A 19750-nucleotide genomic window follows, 5' to 3' on the forward strand; every position below is an offset into this window, starting at 1 on the left:
GGAGCAAAGGTGGGCAGGAGGCATATAAAATTACAAAAGGTATAGTAGAGAGCCAGAGCATGTTTCCCATGTTAGACATCTGTACAACTAGAGGACAAAGGTTTAAAGTGAGAAAGATGAGGCTTAAAGGGGATCCCAGGGTAGTTCTTTCACACAAAGAATAGTTGGTATCCAGAATGAAGGGGAATCTCATTGAAGCTCACTAAATATTGAAAGGCCTAGATAGGGTGGACATGCAGCAGAGGATGTTTTCAGTAGTGCGGGAGCCTAGCATCAGAGAGCACAGCTTTAAAATAGAAGGGTATCCCTTTAAAACAGAGATGAGGCGGAATTTCTTCAGCCAGAGGGTAGTGAATTTGCAGAATTCACTTCCACAGATGGCTGTGGAGGCCAAATCATTGGGTATATTTAAAGTGGAGGTGGATGGGTTCTTGATTAGTAAGGGCATCAAAGGTAAAAGGGAGAAGGCAGAAGAATGGGATGGGAGGAAAAGCAAATCAGCCGTGATCGAATGGCAGAACAGACTTGATGTACTGAATGGCCTAATTCTGCTCCTATGTCTTAAGGTCGAGAATGAGCTGCCAGCCGGGGTGATTGAGGCAGGAATAGTAGCAACACTTACGAGGTACGTGAATAGGTACTTGAGTAAGCAAAGCATGGACGGGTTTGGTAGAAGTACAGGCATGTGGCATTAATATAAATATACATGATGGTTGATTATAGGTGCAATAGGACAAAGAGCCTGATTTTTATGCTTCTTTCATTGCCAGATAAGTGAAGTCTTGGTGCTTATTGACGAGTTCAGCGACAAAGGATTTTGACAAACTGTTATGGCTGCCATCTCAGGAGCTATCCCATAGTATCCACTGTGTCTTTCTTTCACAAGGTCTATAATTCTGTGCTGACTGCTGTCCAAAGGACTTGGGGCCAGAATATTTTTTTTTCCGAAAGAGCTTTTCCATGAAGGGTAGGTAGTGTGGCAGTCCACCTGAATGAAATGTTGAGTGGCATGAGGCCAGGCCCATCTTTCACGACACTGGGGTTGTGTAAAACCTCAGTACATGTGTTTATGTACTTGGATTTTACACGCAACTTGAAGGAGTCAAACACGAAGGTGGACATTAGGATAAGGACAATGTTGGGTAAGCTTTTTCTCCTAATTCCTGGAAACTTGCACATCACACCCATCAGACACATTCTGTCTTGCATCACCAAATGGTTTGGGTGACTGCTGTGACAGAGCATCAGGGTTTGGGCCACATCTGGACCTCATCAGCAACACTGGGAGCATTTCACACTCAATGACAAGGTAATTGCTTGCTATCGAAAGGAAGCATCACTGCCACATTCCCAATTTTTGTTGGGCCTCGTTTAACAGCTCTAGCCAATTTTTGTTAAACTTCTTGGCCCCTCTGAACTAGATCCTCTGCACCTTCAAATAATGCGACTTGAAAGTAAAGGAATTTGCCAAAGTGCAAATTAGCCTCACTCTTCCTGTGGTTGACTCTGGCCACCCACACACTTCCCCCTCTTAGATCAAGCAGAGGGTGGTTCTGCATGCTGATCAGTCTGTGCACCAACCTTGGACCAGAGTAGAAGACAGTGATATCATCTGTATACGGGGAGGCTTTGATCTCCATGTCTCCTCTGCCTGGTATTGTCACCCCTCTTATGTTTGGTTCCTTCCTGATGGATTTGGAAAGTGATTCCATGCAATATACAAACAAGACTGGAGAGTGAGCACCCTTGCCTGACTCTAGACTCGCTAAGTTATCTGTTTCCTACCAAGTGATTCGGATTGCTCAACTGATAGTTGTACAGAGAAGTTGAATCCACTTCCTGATTCATTTTCCAAACCCTATTTTAGCAAGCATGTCCAATTTGTGTGCGTTTCATATAATCATACAACAATTACAGCACGGAAACAGGCCATCTCGGCCCTTCTAGTCCGTGCCAAACGCTTACTCTCACCTAGTCCCACCGACCTGCATTCAGCCCATAACCCTCCAGTCCTTCCTTGTCCATATACCTATCCAATTTTATTTTAAATGACAATATCGAACCTGCCTCTACCACTTCTACTCGAAGCTCGTTCCACACAGCTACCACTCTCTGAGTAAAGAAATTCCCCCTCGTGTTACCCCTAAACTTCTGCCCCCTAATTCTCAACTCATGTCAGCTTGTTTGAATCTCCCCTACTCTCAATGGAAAAAGCCTATCCACATCAACTCCATCTATCCCTTCATAATTTTAAATACCTCCATCAAGTCCCCCCTCAACCTTCTACGCTCCAAAGAATAAATACCTAACTTGTTCAACCTTTCTCTGTAACTTAAGTGCTGAAACCCAGGTAACATTCTAGTAAATCTTCTCTGTACTCTCTCTATTTTGTTGACATCTTTCCTATAATTTGGTGACCAGAACTGTACACAATACTCCAAATTCGGCCTTAACAATGCCTTGTACAATTTTAACATTACATCCCAACTCCCATACTCAATGCTCTTGATTTATAAAGGCCAGCATACCAAAAGCTTTCTTCACCATCCTATCCACATGAGATTCCACCTTCAGGGAACTGTGCACCATTATTCCTAGATCACTCTGTTCTACTGCATTCCTCAGTGCCCTACCATTTACCATGTATGTCCTATTTTGATTATTTCTACCAAAATGTAGCACCTCACACTTATCAGCATTAAACTCCATCTGCCATCTTTCAGCCCACTCTTCTAACTGGCCTAAATCTCTCTGCAAACTTTGAAAACCTACTTCATTATCCACAATGCCACCTACCTTAGTATTATCTGCATACTTACTAATCCAATTTACCACGCCATCATCAAGATCATTAATGTATATGACAAATAACATTGGACCCAGTACAGATCCCTGAGGCACACCACTAGACACCACCCTCCAACCTGACAAACAGTTATTCACCACTACTTTCTGGCATCTCCCATCCAGCCACCGTTGAATCCATTTTACTACTTCAATATTAACACCTAAAGATTGAACCTTCCTAACTAACCTTCCATGCGGAACTTTGTCAAAGGCCTTACTGAAGTCCACATGGACAACATCCACTGCTTTACCCCTGTCAACTTTCCTAGTAACCCCTTCAAAAAATTCAATAAGATTTGTCAAACATGACCTTCCACGCACAAATCCATGTTGACTGTTCCTAATCAGACCCTGTCTATCCAGATAATTATATATACCATCTCTAAGACTACTTTCCATTAATTTACCCACCATGGACGTCAAACTTACAGGCCTATAATTGCTAGGTTTACTCTTAGAACCCTTTTTAAACAATGGAACCACATGAGCAATACGCCAATCCTCTGGCTCCATCCCTGTTTCTAATGACATTTGAAATATTTCTGTCAGAGCCCTGCTATTTCTACACTATCTTTCCTCAAGGTCCTAGGGAATACCCTGTCAGGACCCGGAGATTTATCTACTTTTATATTCCTTAAAAGCGCCAGCACTTCCTCCTTTCAGTTAAAGGCCTTTCCTGGCCTACACTGATCATGAAGGCAATGGTATCCTTGAGCAATGCAAAGCTCTCAGTTTTCTGACAGATATGGGTGGGTCAGCTGTCCTAGCATAGACTCGATAAGTGATCACTCTGGACCAGAGGCTGAATCCTAAATTCTTGATGTCTGCTTTCTTGAAGTCCTGACATTTGCCTTCTTCCTCTTTTTCTTGTAGATTAGGGTGAGAATGCCCTTCCTTTTGTATCCTGGCACACTGCCACCCAGAACATAAGCTTTGTGCATTACCAGCAGGTTTGGGATAATTGAATTCACTTTTTGGAACATTGTAGTCCTTTTGCTATTGATGGAAGAATCCTAGGATCTAGACCTGAAGGAACAGCAATGTGCTTCCAAGTCAGGATATGTTGGGGGACCTGCAGGTAGTGGTATTCCCATGCATCTGCTAACCTTATCCTTGTGAGTGGTGAAGGTTGGGGAGGTACTGCTGGGATAGCATAGGTGAGTAACCGTGACAGCAGTGTGCAGGTGGTGGGAAGACTGAATAACTAAGGAGATGGAGAATGGGCGGCCAATCAAGCAGGCTGCTTTATCCTGATTAGTGTCAGGTATCAGGAGCATTGTTGAAGTTCACCTCTTCCAGGCAAGTGGCAACCATACTGTCACAGTCCTGGTTTGTACCTTGAAGGTGATGGGATGTTTTTAGAGCATCAGGCAACCTGAAGACACAAAGGAAAATTCAGTAGTTAAAGATGACACTTGGAACAGAATTTGGGAGTTATCATAGAGCCTTAGAATTAATTTGTAAGATCATTTTTTTTGCAGTGCTCTTTAAGCTGACATCTCTGTAAAATAAATATATGTTTTAGATTGGAAAAGGAAATTTAGCATGTTACTCTTTGAGTTTGTGGATGGAATTGAATTATTGATATCTCTGAGTTACTATCAAAATCTTGGAAGCACATGAACTTGCTTTGGCTTTACTACTTCACTTGTTAAAAATTTATCCTTTTTTTGTAACATCTGGATTGACAGACAGAGTAATGGCGTTCTAATTAAGTTAGCATATCTGTCTTAAAAATGATTTTCAGGGAAAAAATGTACTATAGCTTCATATTGAGGTACAAGAGACCTCAGATGCTGGTGAAGCACAGCCATGACTTGCTGGTAGCAAACAAAATTATAAATTAGTGTATTAATCACATTTCTTCTTGGATATGATCACTGCAATCAATAGCCTGTGACTTCCCTTTCAGAGCTGAGGTTTTGAACCACCTGAACAACCTGTTTGTTTTTTTTTTGCGGTGTGAACTGAAGTCGCAAAGATCCGGGAATGTATTGAAGTGGTAGGGCTCAGATCCAAGAATGAGGAAGGTATGGACAATCTAAGTGCTGGATCAGATTGAGAAGGTCAGGGTGTTGGGGCTGGAGGTGAGGGATGGGCCAGTTCAGCATGCTGCTCTGTGAGGTTTACTGCACTGAACTGGAGCTGTGGTCTGCAGCTGATTGGCCTCCTGAATTGGCTGCAGTGATGACTGATTTTGTGGCTGTAGATTCACTTTTGTGAACTTCAGTTCTGAATTGCTTACTTTTATCGTTTACACAATGTGTTTTTTTTCTGCACACTGAGTACTTGACGGTCTTTTTTTTTCAAGTGTTGTCTATTGAGTTTATTTGTGTTGTATCTGCCTGTAAGGGCGCAAATCCCAAGGTTGAATATAGCATACATACTTTACTTTGAACTTTGAATCTGAAGCCAAAAACAAAGTGCTAGAGGAACTCAGCAGGTCAGATGACATCTGCAGAGGGAAAAAGACACTCAACATTTCGAGTTGAGACCCTTCATTTAGACTGTTAATAGAGTTAATATTGTTCCAGAAACATAATTGCTTTGTAGCAACTTTCACGTGGCACTGATTTACAAGCGGCTGTGAGACAATTCAATTAAACTGATCACTAGGATTGCTTGAATGTTAGGTCATTAAAACAATACATCATCGAGATGTCCCTGATGCCCTTTGACCCAGTTCTTCACGTTTGGTCCATTTGGTTTCTGTTTACTTAGAGTGACCAGAATATACTGAAAATTTGTTTATAGGTTGCAATGCTGTCCGTGTGGAGTTTGCACGTTCTGACTAATTACATGTGCTTTTCTTGGGTGCTGCAGCTCGCTCTTGTATTCCAAGGCTGTGTGTTTAACTTCCCATTGTAAATTGCCCCCAAGTGGATGGGTGAGCATGGGGAAGGACTAAATGGGAATAGTTATGCAGCTAGTGAAAATGGATATTTAATCAGTGGGCAGATTGGCTTGTTTCTTTGCTATATTAGATTCAGATGACCACATTTATCAAAACATACAGTGAAATGTGTCATGGACATTAACGACCAACACGACCTAAGGATGTGCTGGAGCAAGTGTAGCCACACATTTAGTGCCAACATAATATGCCCACAATGTTCAGCAAAACAACGCAAACAAAATCTACAACAGAAAAACAAGCATGAGAAAACCTGCTGATGCTGGTTTAGGTGACTTAAATGATGTGAGATATCATCTTTTGCAGCAGCGTTACAGAGCAAAGACATAAAATTACTATAAAGTGTGCAAAAATAGGAAAAAACCTTAGGAACAAATCCTTGTGCAGAACACCCTAAAGGTTAACTTGCAGGTAGAGTCGGTGGTGAGGAAGGCAAATGCCCTGTTAGCATTCATTTCAAGAGGTCTAGAATACAAGAGTAGGGATGTGATGCTGGGGTTTTATAAGTCACTGGTGAGGCCTCACCTTGAGTATTGTGAACACTTTTGGGCTCCTCATCTTAGAGAAGATGTGCTGGCATTGGAGAGGGTTCAGAGGAGGTTCACAAGGATGATTTGTGGAATTTATTATCACAAGCAGTTGTGGAGGCCAGGTCATTTGGGATATTTAAGGCAGAGATTGATAGCTTCTTGATTGGACATGGCATCAAAGTTTATGAGGAGAAGGCTGGGGAGCGAGGCTGAGGAGGGAAAAAAGATCAGCCATGATTAAATGGTGGAGCAGACTTGATGGGCCAAATGGCCTAATTCTGCTCCTATGTCTTATGGTCTAAACTGTTCCCGAATAACTTCGCTCAACTTTACTGACTCCATCATATAAATGTTTCCACAACCTATGGACTCACTTTCAAGGGCTCTTCATTTCATGTTCTCAATATTTATTGCTTATTTACTTAGTTATTTAGTTTTATTATTTCTTTGTATTTGCACTATTTCTTGTCTTTTGCACATTGGCTGATTGTCTGCCCTTTGGGCGCTGTCTTTCATTGATTCAGATTCAGTTTATTGTCATTTAGAAACCACAAATGCAATGCAGTTAAAAAATGAGACAATGTTCCTCCAGAATGATATCACAAAAGCATATGACAAAACAGACTACACCAGAAAATCCACATAACGTTTGGCAATCCCCAATCCAGAGTCCGGAGAGGCTGCTGCGTATTAATATCACGCTACCGTCTTAGCGCGTTCCCCGGAAAGGAGCTCCAAATCCACCAGACAAACCAAGACTAAAAACTAAAGCTACAAGACCTGCACAAAACCACATAGTTACAACAGTGCAAACAATAGCATATTGTGTTTCTTGGATTTACTGGGTATGCCTGCAAGGAAATGAATCTTGGGGTTGTATATGGTGACATATATGTACTTTGATATTAAATTTACTTTGAGCTTTGAACTTCAGGCTCCTATACTCCCCCCCCCCCCCCCCCCACCCTGATGTTAGTACCAAGAAGGGGGCATGTCCTGGATGATGAGAGTCCTTGGTGATACTGCAATCTTGGGGCACATGCTCTTGAAGGTGTCCTTGATAGTGAGGGTGAGGAGGATAATGTTGAAGCTGTATCACTACTGCAGTTGCATTGTGTAAACACTCGGCCATTGTTACAGAGATGCAATCTAGAATTAGAGCTGGGGGAGGAGTAGGTTCTAATGAAGGCAGTACTTATGGAATGATGATTTCAGCCGAATTGCTACAGTGTCAAATAAGGAAAGGAAAGATGGATAAGTTCTGATAAGGCCTTACTACAAATTTAAAGAAAATTGGCCCATGAATCATGTCTAGCCCTTATTCAATGGGATCTGCATGAAACAAAATGTGAACGTTCTACTTCAAAGTCAGTACTTTCCAGTTGAGCATAAATGCATCAGTTTTTCCTCCATATCCTTTCCCAATACTCCGCACAGCAGTCATTCATGCGCTTGTTCACTCAAATCTACCAGCTTGTGTGCACGGTCGGTTATCAGTGTTATACACAGAACTGCCACCCTTCCCTAGCCTCCTTGCTCTGAAAAGTATATCTTGATTTTTCACACTTGCTGTCCTGGCCACTGTGCAGCTAATGCCCAAGTAGTAGATGGTGGTGCTGGTTGACTAGGACGGGAGGCAGAACTCTTTCTCCTCTTTGAAATAATATGGAGTTCACTGTGAACTGTTATCAGGAATTCATCAAGAGAAGTGAGTTTCCTTCCCACTTCTCTTGATAACTGGAGAATTTTACTTGCTGATCTGCCAGCAAAATTATAAACTTCAAAAATTGCATTATGTGTTAGTTGTTTTTTTTTATTGTATAACAGAAATAACAATATTTCCTTTGAGAGTTGGAAGAAATTTTGAACCATTGATCCCAGTAGAATAGAAAAAAAAATCCCTGAGGTCTTCTGTTGATTGTTACACCACTGTAGAATTCCAGCTTGTCACATTCCTGATTTGATGTCAGTAGATGATGGAGAATAAAATAAAAAATGAGAAATTGAGGTATCTTAAGTATTGTTTTAAAGTTTCCATTTAAGATTGATGTAGGGGTTAAAACAAAGAAATTAAAATTGCAGTTAGCATCCAGTAGATATAATACTCATGCAGTTTGTAAGTGTTGTAACTAAAATCTGAACCAATGTCTCAGGGGGCAGTCAGAGGGAATGAGACAAAGGTAAAACAAGATTTGATTACAGTGATGTATGTACATTATGTGAGGTATTTCATAAGTGCCACAACAGAAGCAGAAAAATTTGTGGGGTGGGGGAGTCTTGATGACTAAGTTGGTCACAAGATTATTTGTAATGGTAAATGCTGTAACCTGTCTCAAGGGATTGCACCTCGCAGGCTCAGAAAACAACTCTAGACACTAGGAGTGCACCGCAGCCCTTTGCTATCATTCCAGGAAGTATGATATGAAATGCATTCAGCACAAGTACAATATTATCAAAACTAGGTACTAACACCACCCACCCTCATGACCCTGCCTGACTTGCTTGAGTTTCTCCAGCATTTTGTGTGTGTGTTGCTCAAGATTTCCAGCATCCGTGGAATCTCCTGTGCTTATCATTGATTTTCACTTGTTGCCCACTAATATTTGTCTCTCCCTTACACCACGACAGCATATTAGCCAAGAAGTTAATGGATGGGCTACTACATAATGAAAGAGTACATTGTCCCAGTACTTGTCTCCACCTTCCTCATTATAATGATGCATTTCACTTCAGTCAAATTGTTTTGCTAATGGATCTAATCTTCTAAACTAATGGAAGTTGTTCAATCTACAGTGAATACAGAACCAAGGTTATGTACTCCTGAGTGTGCAGATGATGTTTTCGTTTGAGCATGCTGAGTGAATGGTTCTGCTGAAGCAGTTGATTGAATGGACCTTATAAATGTAACTTGCCCCTGCTGTTGTCTGACAATGAAGGTTTATGGCAAGACCTAGGAAGATGTGAACCCTTCCAAATGTTAGTAGGCAGTTATTGACAAAGGCAGACTTCTAAACATGTGCATCTAGAAGCCAGGGATCTCTGCTGCTACAGCTTTGCTATAACCAGTCAGGATCTGTGTGATTAGTTCTGGGAGTCAATTATGTTCGGTGTCTAGAATCTATGCAAACGTCACACTACTATCATTCCAATCAGTAGCCAGTGTAGATGGCTCTTGGCGATTTCAACTGCTGATGGTTGCTTGTAATATCAAAAGGAGACTGAAGATCCTGTGATGTCATTATCACGATGGATCGAAGACTAGTGCCGGCTTATAACTCACTCTGCTCCTTGGAGCTACATGAGATGCCATTTTAAAAAGGTTCTGCAATATTACTTTAAATTGTAGGTCTGAGATATGTGGAATAGGTTATGTTAAGCAATGTCCTCTTCACAAGAAGGAAAAGCAAGGGACCGAAGATGGTCCTGGAAGTTGCCCAGGGAAAAGGGAAGTGAAAGCTGTGGATCTTTGGCCTTCTGGTCCAGAAAGATTCTATGATTTTAAGATTCCATGTCCGCTATTCCTCCCAAAAGGAGAGGAAGCCTGGAGTTTCATCTGGGATGAGACCGAAACAGAATGAAAGTTTGAGTCAGAGCAGCGTAATTCTTAACATTTGCAATCCATTTATCTCTGACCCAGATTATCTGCCAACATTTGCTTCTTGACAAAATTCTGTTTGCTATCAGCTGAGTATCTTATTTTGTTTGTTATTTATGTTGTATTTGCTGTTATTTCTTTACCAACTTATTGTGCCATTTGTCAAAGACCAACAAACAGGTAATAATGTTTTCATTATCTACATGAAAAATCATGCCATTTTTACAGGAAAAAAGTGAAAGTGAGAACATCCTAGATGAACCAAATAACTAAATGAGAATACCCTAGGTGAAGTAAATAATATCACAAGTCAAAGTAGGAAATCAAAAAATGCTTTGCATTAGCAAGGGTATAGGATGGAAATTAAGAACTTCCATTGTTGTACAATGTTAACCCTCACCTGAACCATTCAGCTCATTAAAAATCTGCATAATTTGACTTATTTCTCACTAAATCTAAATAATTTGAGGCAACAATAAACAAAATAAAAACTTGGCTAGAGTCCAAGTCTTTGGAAGTACAAAGTTCCTATAAAAATGCTGTGTGTGAATTAGTGATTGGATTATTAATTTCATGAGTTGAGGCACAGTGAAACACTTTGTTTTGCATGTCATCTGTATGGATTTTGTAAAAAACACATTCATGTTTCAAAGTAGTATGAGGGCAGAACAATAACAGGGGGCAGAATGTAAAGTGTTATGGTTACAGAGAAAGTGCATGCAGATATGGTGCAAGACCACAATATAATAGATAGTGAAGACAAGAGTCCATCTTCTTGAACAGAAGACCCGTTGGAAATTGGGGGACCACTTCATTGAGCAGCTCCTCACCACCTGCCACAAGTGGGAAGCAGGACTTCCCGGCGGCCAAACATTTTAATTCCGATTCCCGAAACCTTTCCGACAGGTCGATCCATGGGCTCCCCTTGTGCCAAGATGAAACCACCCTCAGTGGAGGAGCAACACTTTATATTCCGCCTGAATATCATTGCATGATGGCATGAATATCAATTTCTCCTTCAAGGTGGAGGAACAACACTTTATATTCTGGCTGGGTACCCTCAACCCAATGGCATGAGTATCAATTTCTCCTTCTGGTGAACAAAAATCACCCTCTCCCTCTATTCCCCATTCTGACCTCCTTCTCACCAGTGTATTACTTCCTCCTGGGTCCCCTCCCCCTTCCCTTTCTCTTATTGTCCACTCTTCTTCCTAACAGATTCTTTCTTCTCCAGCCTTTGACCGTTCCCACCCACCTGGCTTCACCTATCTCCTTCCAGCTAGTCTCTTTTCTCTCCCCCGCCTTCTAATTCAGACATCTACCCCCCCCCCCCAGTCCTGAAGAAGGGTGTCAGCCCAAAAAGCCAACTGTTTACTCTTTTCCATGGATGCTGCCTCATCTGCTAAGTTCCTCCAGCTTTTGTGTGTGTGTGTGTTGCTTTGGATTTCCAGCATCTGCAGATTTTCTTGTTTTTGTGGTCCATTCAGTTGCCTTATGAAAGCAGGATAGAAGCTGTCTTTGATCCTGGTGGGAAGTGCTTTCAGGTCTTTGCATGTTCTGCCTGATGGGAGGTGTAAAAGAGAGAATGTCTGAGATGGGTATGGTCTTTGATGATGCTGGCTGCTTTACCAAGGCTGTGCGAAGTGTAGGCAGACGACATGCTTCATCGTGGTTTGTCATCCAGCTCTGGCCACTGGGGTCTTGGATGGAGCGATCTAAATCATAACTGAAGAAAGGGCCTGTTGCCATGTGTAAAGGCTCTGAAGAGTGATCTGACCAGCTAGATTTGACAACTATTGGATTGTTGGGGCACTGAGATAAAGTAAACTTGTAGGAAAACTTTCATATATGCCAAAAACATCTGGGTTTAGGGCTGCAAAGGTCAAGTGAAAATCTTGGTACAGCACTTGGTGACTAATTGAGTTAAAATCACTTTTTAGGACTCTACAGCTTGTTTTCTCAGTATGATTTATTTACTGTTTATTTTGTTTTTATTTATTTGTACAGTTTCTTATTTGCACTTTAATGCCAGTCTTCATTGTGTGTAGTTTTTTCATGATTCTATTGTGTTTCTTTGTATCTACTGTGAATGCCCACAAGAAAATGAATCTCATGTTGGTGTATGGTGACATAGATGTACTTTGATAAATTTACTTTGAAAAGGGTGTGAAAGTGATTTTGATCCTTTGGAGATTGTGTTAGTATAGAAGTGTATTTGACTGTTAGCATAGACGTGGTGCACCAAAGGGTATGTTTCTGTTCTCATAGAATCATACAGAGATACAGTTTAGAAAGTAGTCCCTTCACTCACCCAGTCTTCATACAGACCATTAAATATATTTACAGTAATCTTACTTTAAGTCAGAGATTGGGATTGAACCAGCGTCACTACAGCCGTGAGCTGCGTTTCTACTGGCTGCATTTTTGTGCCACGGTTAATGACTCTATGCTGTCTGAATCTATATAACCAGAACGTGCAGCTACGTAGTTGGTGTTAGGGCATGTAGCAAATACTAATTTTAACAGCAGCCATTCTTCAGATTTGAATGTGGATTGCAGATTGAATTTAAAACACAGCTCAGGACAATAGTCTCCTCGGAGCTGCAGGCTGGAGCGAATTGCAAACAAAGAAGCATGCCATTTGACCAAAGAAGCCTGCTTATGCATGAATACACCCCAGAGCCAGTGGGAATTAACATTCATTTTGGGCGTCTGGAGTGTGGGTGTGAAGATGGAGGCGTCTGAAAATTATATGCAATTCAAAGGAAGCATTGTAGATACATTTTAACTATAGACTTGTCCTGCTGTTACCTTTGAGTTTTAACATATAAAATTGTCAGGTAATAGGTTAGGCAGACCCCTTCTTCCAGGAGTATCTCAATTATGATGCCTACTGCTCGTTTTTGCTGAATAAACACTTCTATAACCACTAGCTTCAGTGTCTCTCCATTGACTTTATTCACAATCACAATAGTTGGCTTGATATCCTGAAAGGTTTAGGTCAAATGGATTTCATGAACAACTTGAGTACCTTCTTCACAAACAATAAAATAAATTACATTTTCCAAGATCAAACAACATTAATAATACTAAAATTTATCTGGCCAAATGGTTTGAATGGCAAAATATTTAAAGACACCTCAAACTAAGTTTTTAAAAGTAAGGAGTAAAGGGAGAACTCATTTAATGCAGTGAGCAATGAATGTCAAATAAGTAACAGGTAAAGGAAATTGAATGTAGCAAGAAATAGTTCAATGATAACAAGAGATGTTGGAATCAGTATGAAGCTGAAATTTTCTTATTCCCATACTTGAAACTATTTACACCTTTATTCTTAGGTTTCAAATATGTTTTCAAATATTTGTGACCGCTGGAGACTGGCAGATGGACAAGTAAAAACATATGGGTATTTGCAGTTTGCCAAAATATCAAGCAAACATTTCCCTTAAACCATTTGTGGTTTGAAAAAATTTAACATCAATGTGCATGTAAAGGAACTTGACAAGTGATTTCCCATGAGCTGAGATGATAAAGAAGTTCAAATGGCAGACACGAAGTGAATGAATCAGTTATTATTCAGAACAGCAAATGTGAGATTTGGGAGTAAGAAAAAACAAACTGTGATTTGATAATGAGTTCTTGTAAGAAATTGCTACATAAACTCAGCTATTCTTGGGATATTGCCTCTCACAGAAATTACATCAAAATGACAGCAGCATTGAAATAAGCAATTAGGAGTCCCAAAGAAGATACTGCATTGATTTAAGTTTGGATCCATTCTGCCTTGTGCAGTCTGTGGGATTCTTCATTGGGAATAAACTTTAAATAAGGTCTTCATCTTAACAAAGATGTTTGACACTGAATATTTTTTTTTAAAAGTAAGTATCCAGTAATGATAGAGACCAAGGGAAATCTAGTTGTCTATATGTCTACGCTCTGCCGGATTCTGAATGAGCTACGATTCTGAATGAGCTACAATATATACTGAGATGGTTGCTGCTGCTGAAGTTAAGCCATCCAATAATAATTGGGATGAAATTATGTCAAACTCAAGTCTGACCTCTTAAACTTTGGATACCTATACTGAAAAATATTCTTGCCTGATGTGATCAGAGCCACTGCTGTCTGTTATCTTTAAGGCTTCATTATAGGTGAACTTCTGTAGCTGTTTACTCAGGGACACGAGGCCACAGAATAATTTGCCCTCCAGCTAGAACAAGTTTAGGCAAGGGATAGAGATGCATTTCAAAATCTGTAGATACAAATTAAATTAGCCACATGAAGTTGCCCGCTACTGTCTAAAGAACTTTTTAGATGATTTTGTTTAGAAAATAGTATATAAACATTTCCTGTAGAATTAGTGCACATGTAATTTATTCAAAACCAGGCACTGTTTTGCATCAGAATTATTTACTATCACTGACATATGCTGTGAAATTTGTTGTTCGGTGGCAGCAAGATATATAACTTACTATAAGTTACAACAATAGTGTAGAAGTAGAATAATAAACTGGTGCTCATGGTTGTTGTTCCTTTCAGCGCTTTGTGGAGCACTGGGTGACAACTTTGCTGTTTCTTTAGCATCTGTCTGCTTTTTGTTTTTACGAGTCTGAGTTGCTAGCTCAACGCTCAAGCCATCGTGGATGGAAATCGTGCAAACAGCCAGCCAGATTTGAACCTGGAACCAATTGCTTTGAAGGTTGGTGTGGATGCCATTACACCATCAGCTGCCTGGTGCTCATGGGTTCCTGGAAACGATGGTAGAGGGGAGGAAGCTGAACCTCCTCACTGATTATGTCCCATATGGTGATTGCCCTCAATGAAGCATACCACTTTCATGAGGCACCATCTCTTGAAGATGTACTCTGGTGGGAAGGGTTGTGCCCATGGTGGAACTGGCTGAGTGACTCAATCCTGTGCATTGGAGCCTTCGTACCAGGTCAGAACACTTCCCACTGTACATTTCTTGAAATTTGCAAGAACCTTTGGTGACATACTAAATCTCCTCAAGCTCCTAATAAAGTAAACCCTTGACGTGCCTTTTGGAATTACACCAAAATGTATATCTAGGATAGATCCTCTGAGATGTTAATGCTCAAGAACTGGAAGCTGTTCACCCTTTGTACAGCTGATCTTTCAATGAGGACTTTGTGTGTGTGTGTGTGTGTTCTCAGGTCTTCCCCTTCCTGAAGTCCATAATTAGTCCTTGATCTTGCTGATGTTGAGTGTGAGGTGGTGGTTGTGATACCACTCAACACACCAATCTATCTCACTCTTGTACACCTCCTCATTGCCACCTGAAATTCTGCAAACAACAGTGTGTCATCAGCAAATTCATAGATGCCATTTGAGCTATGCCTAGCTACAAGTTACAGTGAGGGCATAGAGAAAGTAGAGCAGTGGGCTAAGCATACCTTCTTGAGGTGTGCCTGTGTTGACTGTAGGTTAGGAGATGTTATTATAGATCTGCACTGACTGTGGTGGTTTCCTGATAAGAAATCGTGGAAGCAGTTGTGGAGCGAGATACAGTGCCCAGATTTTGTAGCCATGATTAATACTGACGGGATGATGGTGTTGAATGCCGAGATGAAATCAATAAATAGCAGCCTTTACAGTTGGCTAGGTGTTCCAAAGCCAAGTGGAAAGCCAGTGAGATTGCATCCACTGTAGGCCTGTTGTGGTGGTAGGCAAATTGCATTGAGCTCAGGCAGGTGTATGGGGTTGAATAGGATCTGGGATCAGCCATGGTAGAATGGTGGAGCAGACTTGATGGGCTGAATGGCCTAATTGTGCTTCTATGTCTTATGGTCCTTTCTCAGGCAGGAGTTAAATCTAGCCACAACCACCCTCTCAAAGCATTTCATAAGAGATATGTGAGTGCTATTGGTTGATTGGCCATTGTAGCTGCTCACCCATAGTTGCACAAAGACAAGAAAATCTGCAGGTGCTGGAAATCCAAGAACACACACACAAAATGCTGGGGGAACTCAGCAGGCCAGGCAGCATCAATGGAAAAGAGTAAACAGTCGATATTTCACGCTGAGACCCTTCAACAGGACTGGGAAAAAAGATGAGAAGTTAGAGCAAGAAGCTGGGTGGAGGGGAGGAAGAAGTACTAGGTGGTAAGGTGATAGGTGAAACCAGGAGAGGGGAGGGGTGAAGAGCTGGGAAGTTGATTGGTGAAAGAAATGAAGGGATGGAGAAGGGGAATCTGATAGGAGAGGGTGAAAAATGATGTAAGAAAGGGAAGGGGGAGGAGCACCAGAGGGAGGTGATGGGCAGGTAAGGAGATAATGTGGGAGGGGAAACAGGAATGGGGGAATGGTGAAGGAGTTGGGGGGAGGGAGAATTACCAGAAGTTCAAGAAACTGCAAGGATGTTTACTTAGCTCCCTGCTCTACTCGATTTACACCTAGTACAGCTCCAACACAATATACAAGTTTGCTGATGACACCACTGTTATGGACTGTCTCAAAGGTGGTGATGAATCAGCATACAGGAGGGAGATTGAACATTTGGCTAAATGGTGTACGAACAACCTCTCACTCATTGTCAGTAAGATCCAGGACCTGATATTAGACTTCAGGAAAGGGAAGCTGCAGGTTGGAGGTTTGGATCATTGGAGGATCAGAGATGGAGAGGGTCAGTAACCTTAAATTCACTATCTCAGAGAACCTGTCCTGGACCCATCATATAAATATACTTGTGTAGAAAGCACAACAGCGCCTCTACTTCCTCAGGAGTCTCTGGAGATTTGGCATGTCATCAAAAACCTTGGCAAACCTCTATAGATGTGTGAAGGAAAGTGTGCTGACAGGCTGCGTTTCAGCCTTGTATGGGAACACCAATGCCTTTGAGCAGAAAATCCTACAGAAGGTAGAAGATTAGGCCCAGTACATCACGGGTAAAATCTTCCCAACCATTGAGCACGTCTACTTGAAACGCTGTCGTAGAAAAGCAGCATCCATCATCAAAGATCCTCACCACCCAGGCCATGTTCTTTACTTGCTGCTGCCATCAGGTAGAAGGGACAAGGAACCTCAGGACTCACACCATCAGGTTCAAGAACAGTTACTACCCCTCCGCTATCAGGCTGTTTAGCTTAAGAGGAAAACTACAATCATTTAAGGACTCTTTTATCTTGTTATTTTATGTTCATTATTAATTGCTATTCATTTATTTAGCTGCATTTGCAAAGTTTGTTTACAGTTCTTGATGTTTTCAGTTTATAGATCCTGCTTACAGTTACTGTTCTGTAGATTTGCTAAGTACGCCCGCAGAAAAAGAATCTGTTTTGTATGTGGTGACGTGTATGTACTCTGATCATAAATTTTACTTTGAACTTTGAAATCGATGTTCATGCCATCAGGTTGGAGGCTGACAAATAAATTTGAAAGATGGCTACCAGGAGTTCCTGCTTTTTCTGGCTCGGTGAAGTAGTCTCCCAATCTACACTGGGTCTCACCAATATACAGGAGGCCACACCAGGAGCACCAGATACTGCAGATGATCCCAATAGACTCACAGGTGAAATGTCATCTCACCTGGAGGGACTGTTTGGGGCCCTGAATGGTAGTGAGGAAGGAGGCCTAGGGGCAGGTGTAGCACTTGTTCCACTTGCAAAGGTAAATGTCGGCAAGGAGATCAGTGGGGAGGGACAAGTGGAGAAGGGAGTAATCCCTGCGGAAAGCAGAAGGGTGGGTACGGGGAGGGAAAGATGTGTTTGGCGGTGGGATCCCATTGGAGATGGTGGAAGTTGCGGAGAATTACGTGTGGAGACTAGTGTCAGGGTAGGTGAGGACAAGAGGAACCCTACCCCTGGTTTGGGAGGATTGGGTGAGGGTGAAATGGAAGAGATGTAGTTGAGGGCAGCGTTGCTGGTGGAGGAAGGAAAGCCCCTATTTTTGAAGAATGAGGGTATCTCACACGTTCCAGAAGGAAAAGCCTCATCCTGAGAGCAGATGCGGCAGAGACAGAGGAACTGAGAGAAAGGAATATTTTCTTGTACCTATTTCCACTTTGACACTTGTAAAAATGCCATTCCCTTCTCTCAGTTCCTTCATCTTTGCTGCATCTGCTCTCAAGATGAGTCTGTTGGGGTCACCTACAGGTACAGCTCCCGGTGTAGCCTCCTGTATATCAGTGATACCCGATGTAGATTGGGAGACAGATTCAGCGAACGCCTACGCTCTGTCTGCCAGAAAAAGTGGGAGCTTGTGGTGGTCAGCCATTTCAGTTCTACTTCCCGTTCCCATTCTGACATGTCAGTACATGGTCTCTTCTACTGCCGCGATGAGGCCACACTCAGGTTGGAGGAGCAACACCTCAAATACCGTCTGGGTAACATCCAACCTGAGGGCATGAACATTGATTTCTTAAACTTCCGGTAATGCCCCCCCACTTCACCATTTCCCATTCCAGATTGCCCCTTCTCTTTCACCAAGCAACTTTTCAGCCCTCCCCCTTTCCTGGTTTCACCGAACACCTACCATCTTGCAACACACACAAATCGCTGGAGGAACTCAGCAGGCCAGGCAGCATCTATGGAAAAGAGTGAACAGTTGACGTTTCAGGTCGAGACCCTTCATCAGGCCTTCACCTTGTGCTTCTTCCTCCCCCTTCCCTCTACTTTCGTGCCCTAACTTCTTATCCTTTTTTCCCAGTCCTGATGAAGGGTCTCAGCCTGAAACGTCGACTGTTTACTCTTTTCCATAGATGTTGCCTGGCCTGCTGAGTTCCTCCAGCATTTTGTGTGTATTGTACACATAGTTGCATTCAATTCATTCATACATTCTAGTAATTCCTGATGTGTATTTGGGAATGTAATCACTTTTAAGAACATATTACAGGATTGAAGGACGTCCATTTAGAACAGAGATGCAGGGAAATTACTTAGCTGGGGATAGTAAATCTGTGGAATTTGTTGCCACGAGGGGCTATGGAAACCAAGTCATTGGGTGTATTTAAGGCAGAAATAGGTAGGTTCTTGATTAGCCAGGGCATCATGGGGTATGGGGAGAAGGCAGGAGAGTGGGGATGACTGGAAGAATTGGATCAGCCCATGATTGAATGGCGGAGCAGACTCGATGGGCCAAATGGCCTACTTCTGCTCTTATATCTTATGGTCTTACAAAAAATGCAAACAAAGGATTAGTTGAGCAGCCTTGCACGGATGTAAATATGCTGTCCTGCTGTATTTACCCCTGGGTCTTTGTGAGCAGTATGTTTTGAACAAGGATCTATTTGCAATTCTGGTGTCAGTCTTTTCCCCAAGCTAGATTAGAAAACTGTGGCTAGTGCTCTTAGTTCCATCCTCAATGACCTAGAATGCAGCCGATCCATATCTTCTGTGAACAGACTTTCCCATTCCACTTATCAGTGGCATCCTCTGCAGTTCCTGGGAAGTTTTATTACATTTTAGCAGTAACCTCTTTCTATGTATAGACAAGTACAGAACACTTATCAGGAAGGATCTCTTTTAACACAGTCTAATCAGCCTATATCTCCTTTTATTAGCTATTTAGTAGTTATATAACCATATAACAATTACAGCATGGAAACAGGCCATCTTGGCCCTACTAGTCCATGCTGAACGCTTACTCTCACCTAGTCCCACTGACCCGCACTCAGTCCATAATCCTCTATTCCTTTCCTGTCCATATACCTATCCAATTTTACTTTAAATGACAATATCGAACCTGCCTCTACCACTTGTACTGGAAGCTCATTCCACACAGCTACCATTCTCTGAGTACCATTATTCCTAGATCACTCTGTTCTACTGCATTCTTCAATGCCCTACCATTTACCATGTATGTCCTATATAGGAAGGTTGGATTTTTTGTTAACTGTCAATATACACTC

The 19750-nt window shown here is 41.8% G+C and overlaps 1 long non-coding RNA gene across 1 annotated transcript in view; it reads left to right on the top strand.

The window, feature by feature from the left end:
- The window catches only part of LOC140725702 (uncharacterized), a 66545-nt gene that overhangs the window by 26943 nt on the left and 19852 nt on the right, over window positions 1-19750 (top strand). The gene's annotated exons all lie outside the window — the stretch shown is intronic.

This window comes from Hemitrygon akajei, chromosome 3, assembly GCF_048418815.1.
Source record: "Hemitrygon akajei chromosome 3, sHemAka1.3, whole genome shotgun sequence".
NCBI classification, from domain to species: Eukaryota; Metazoa; Chordata; class Chondrichthyes; order Myliobatiformes; family Dasyatidae; genus Hemitrygon; species Hemitrygon akajei.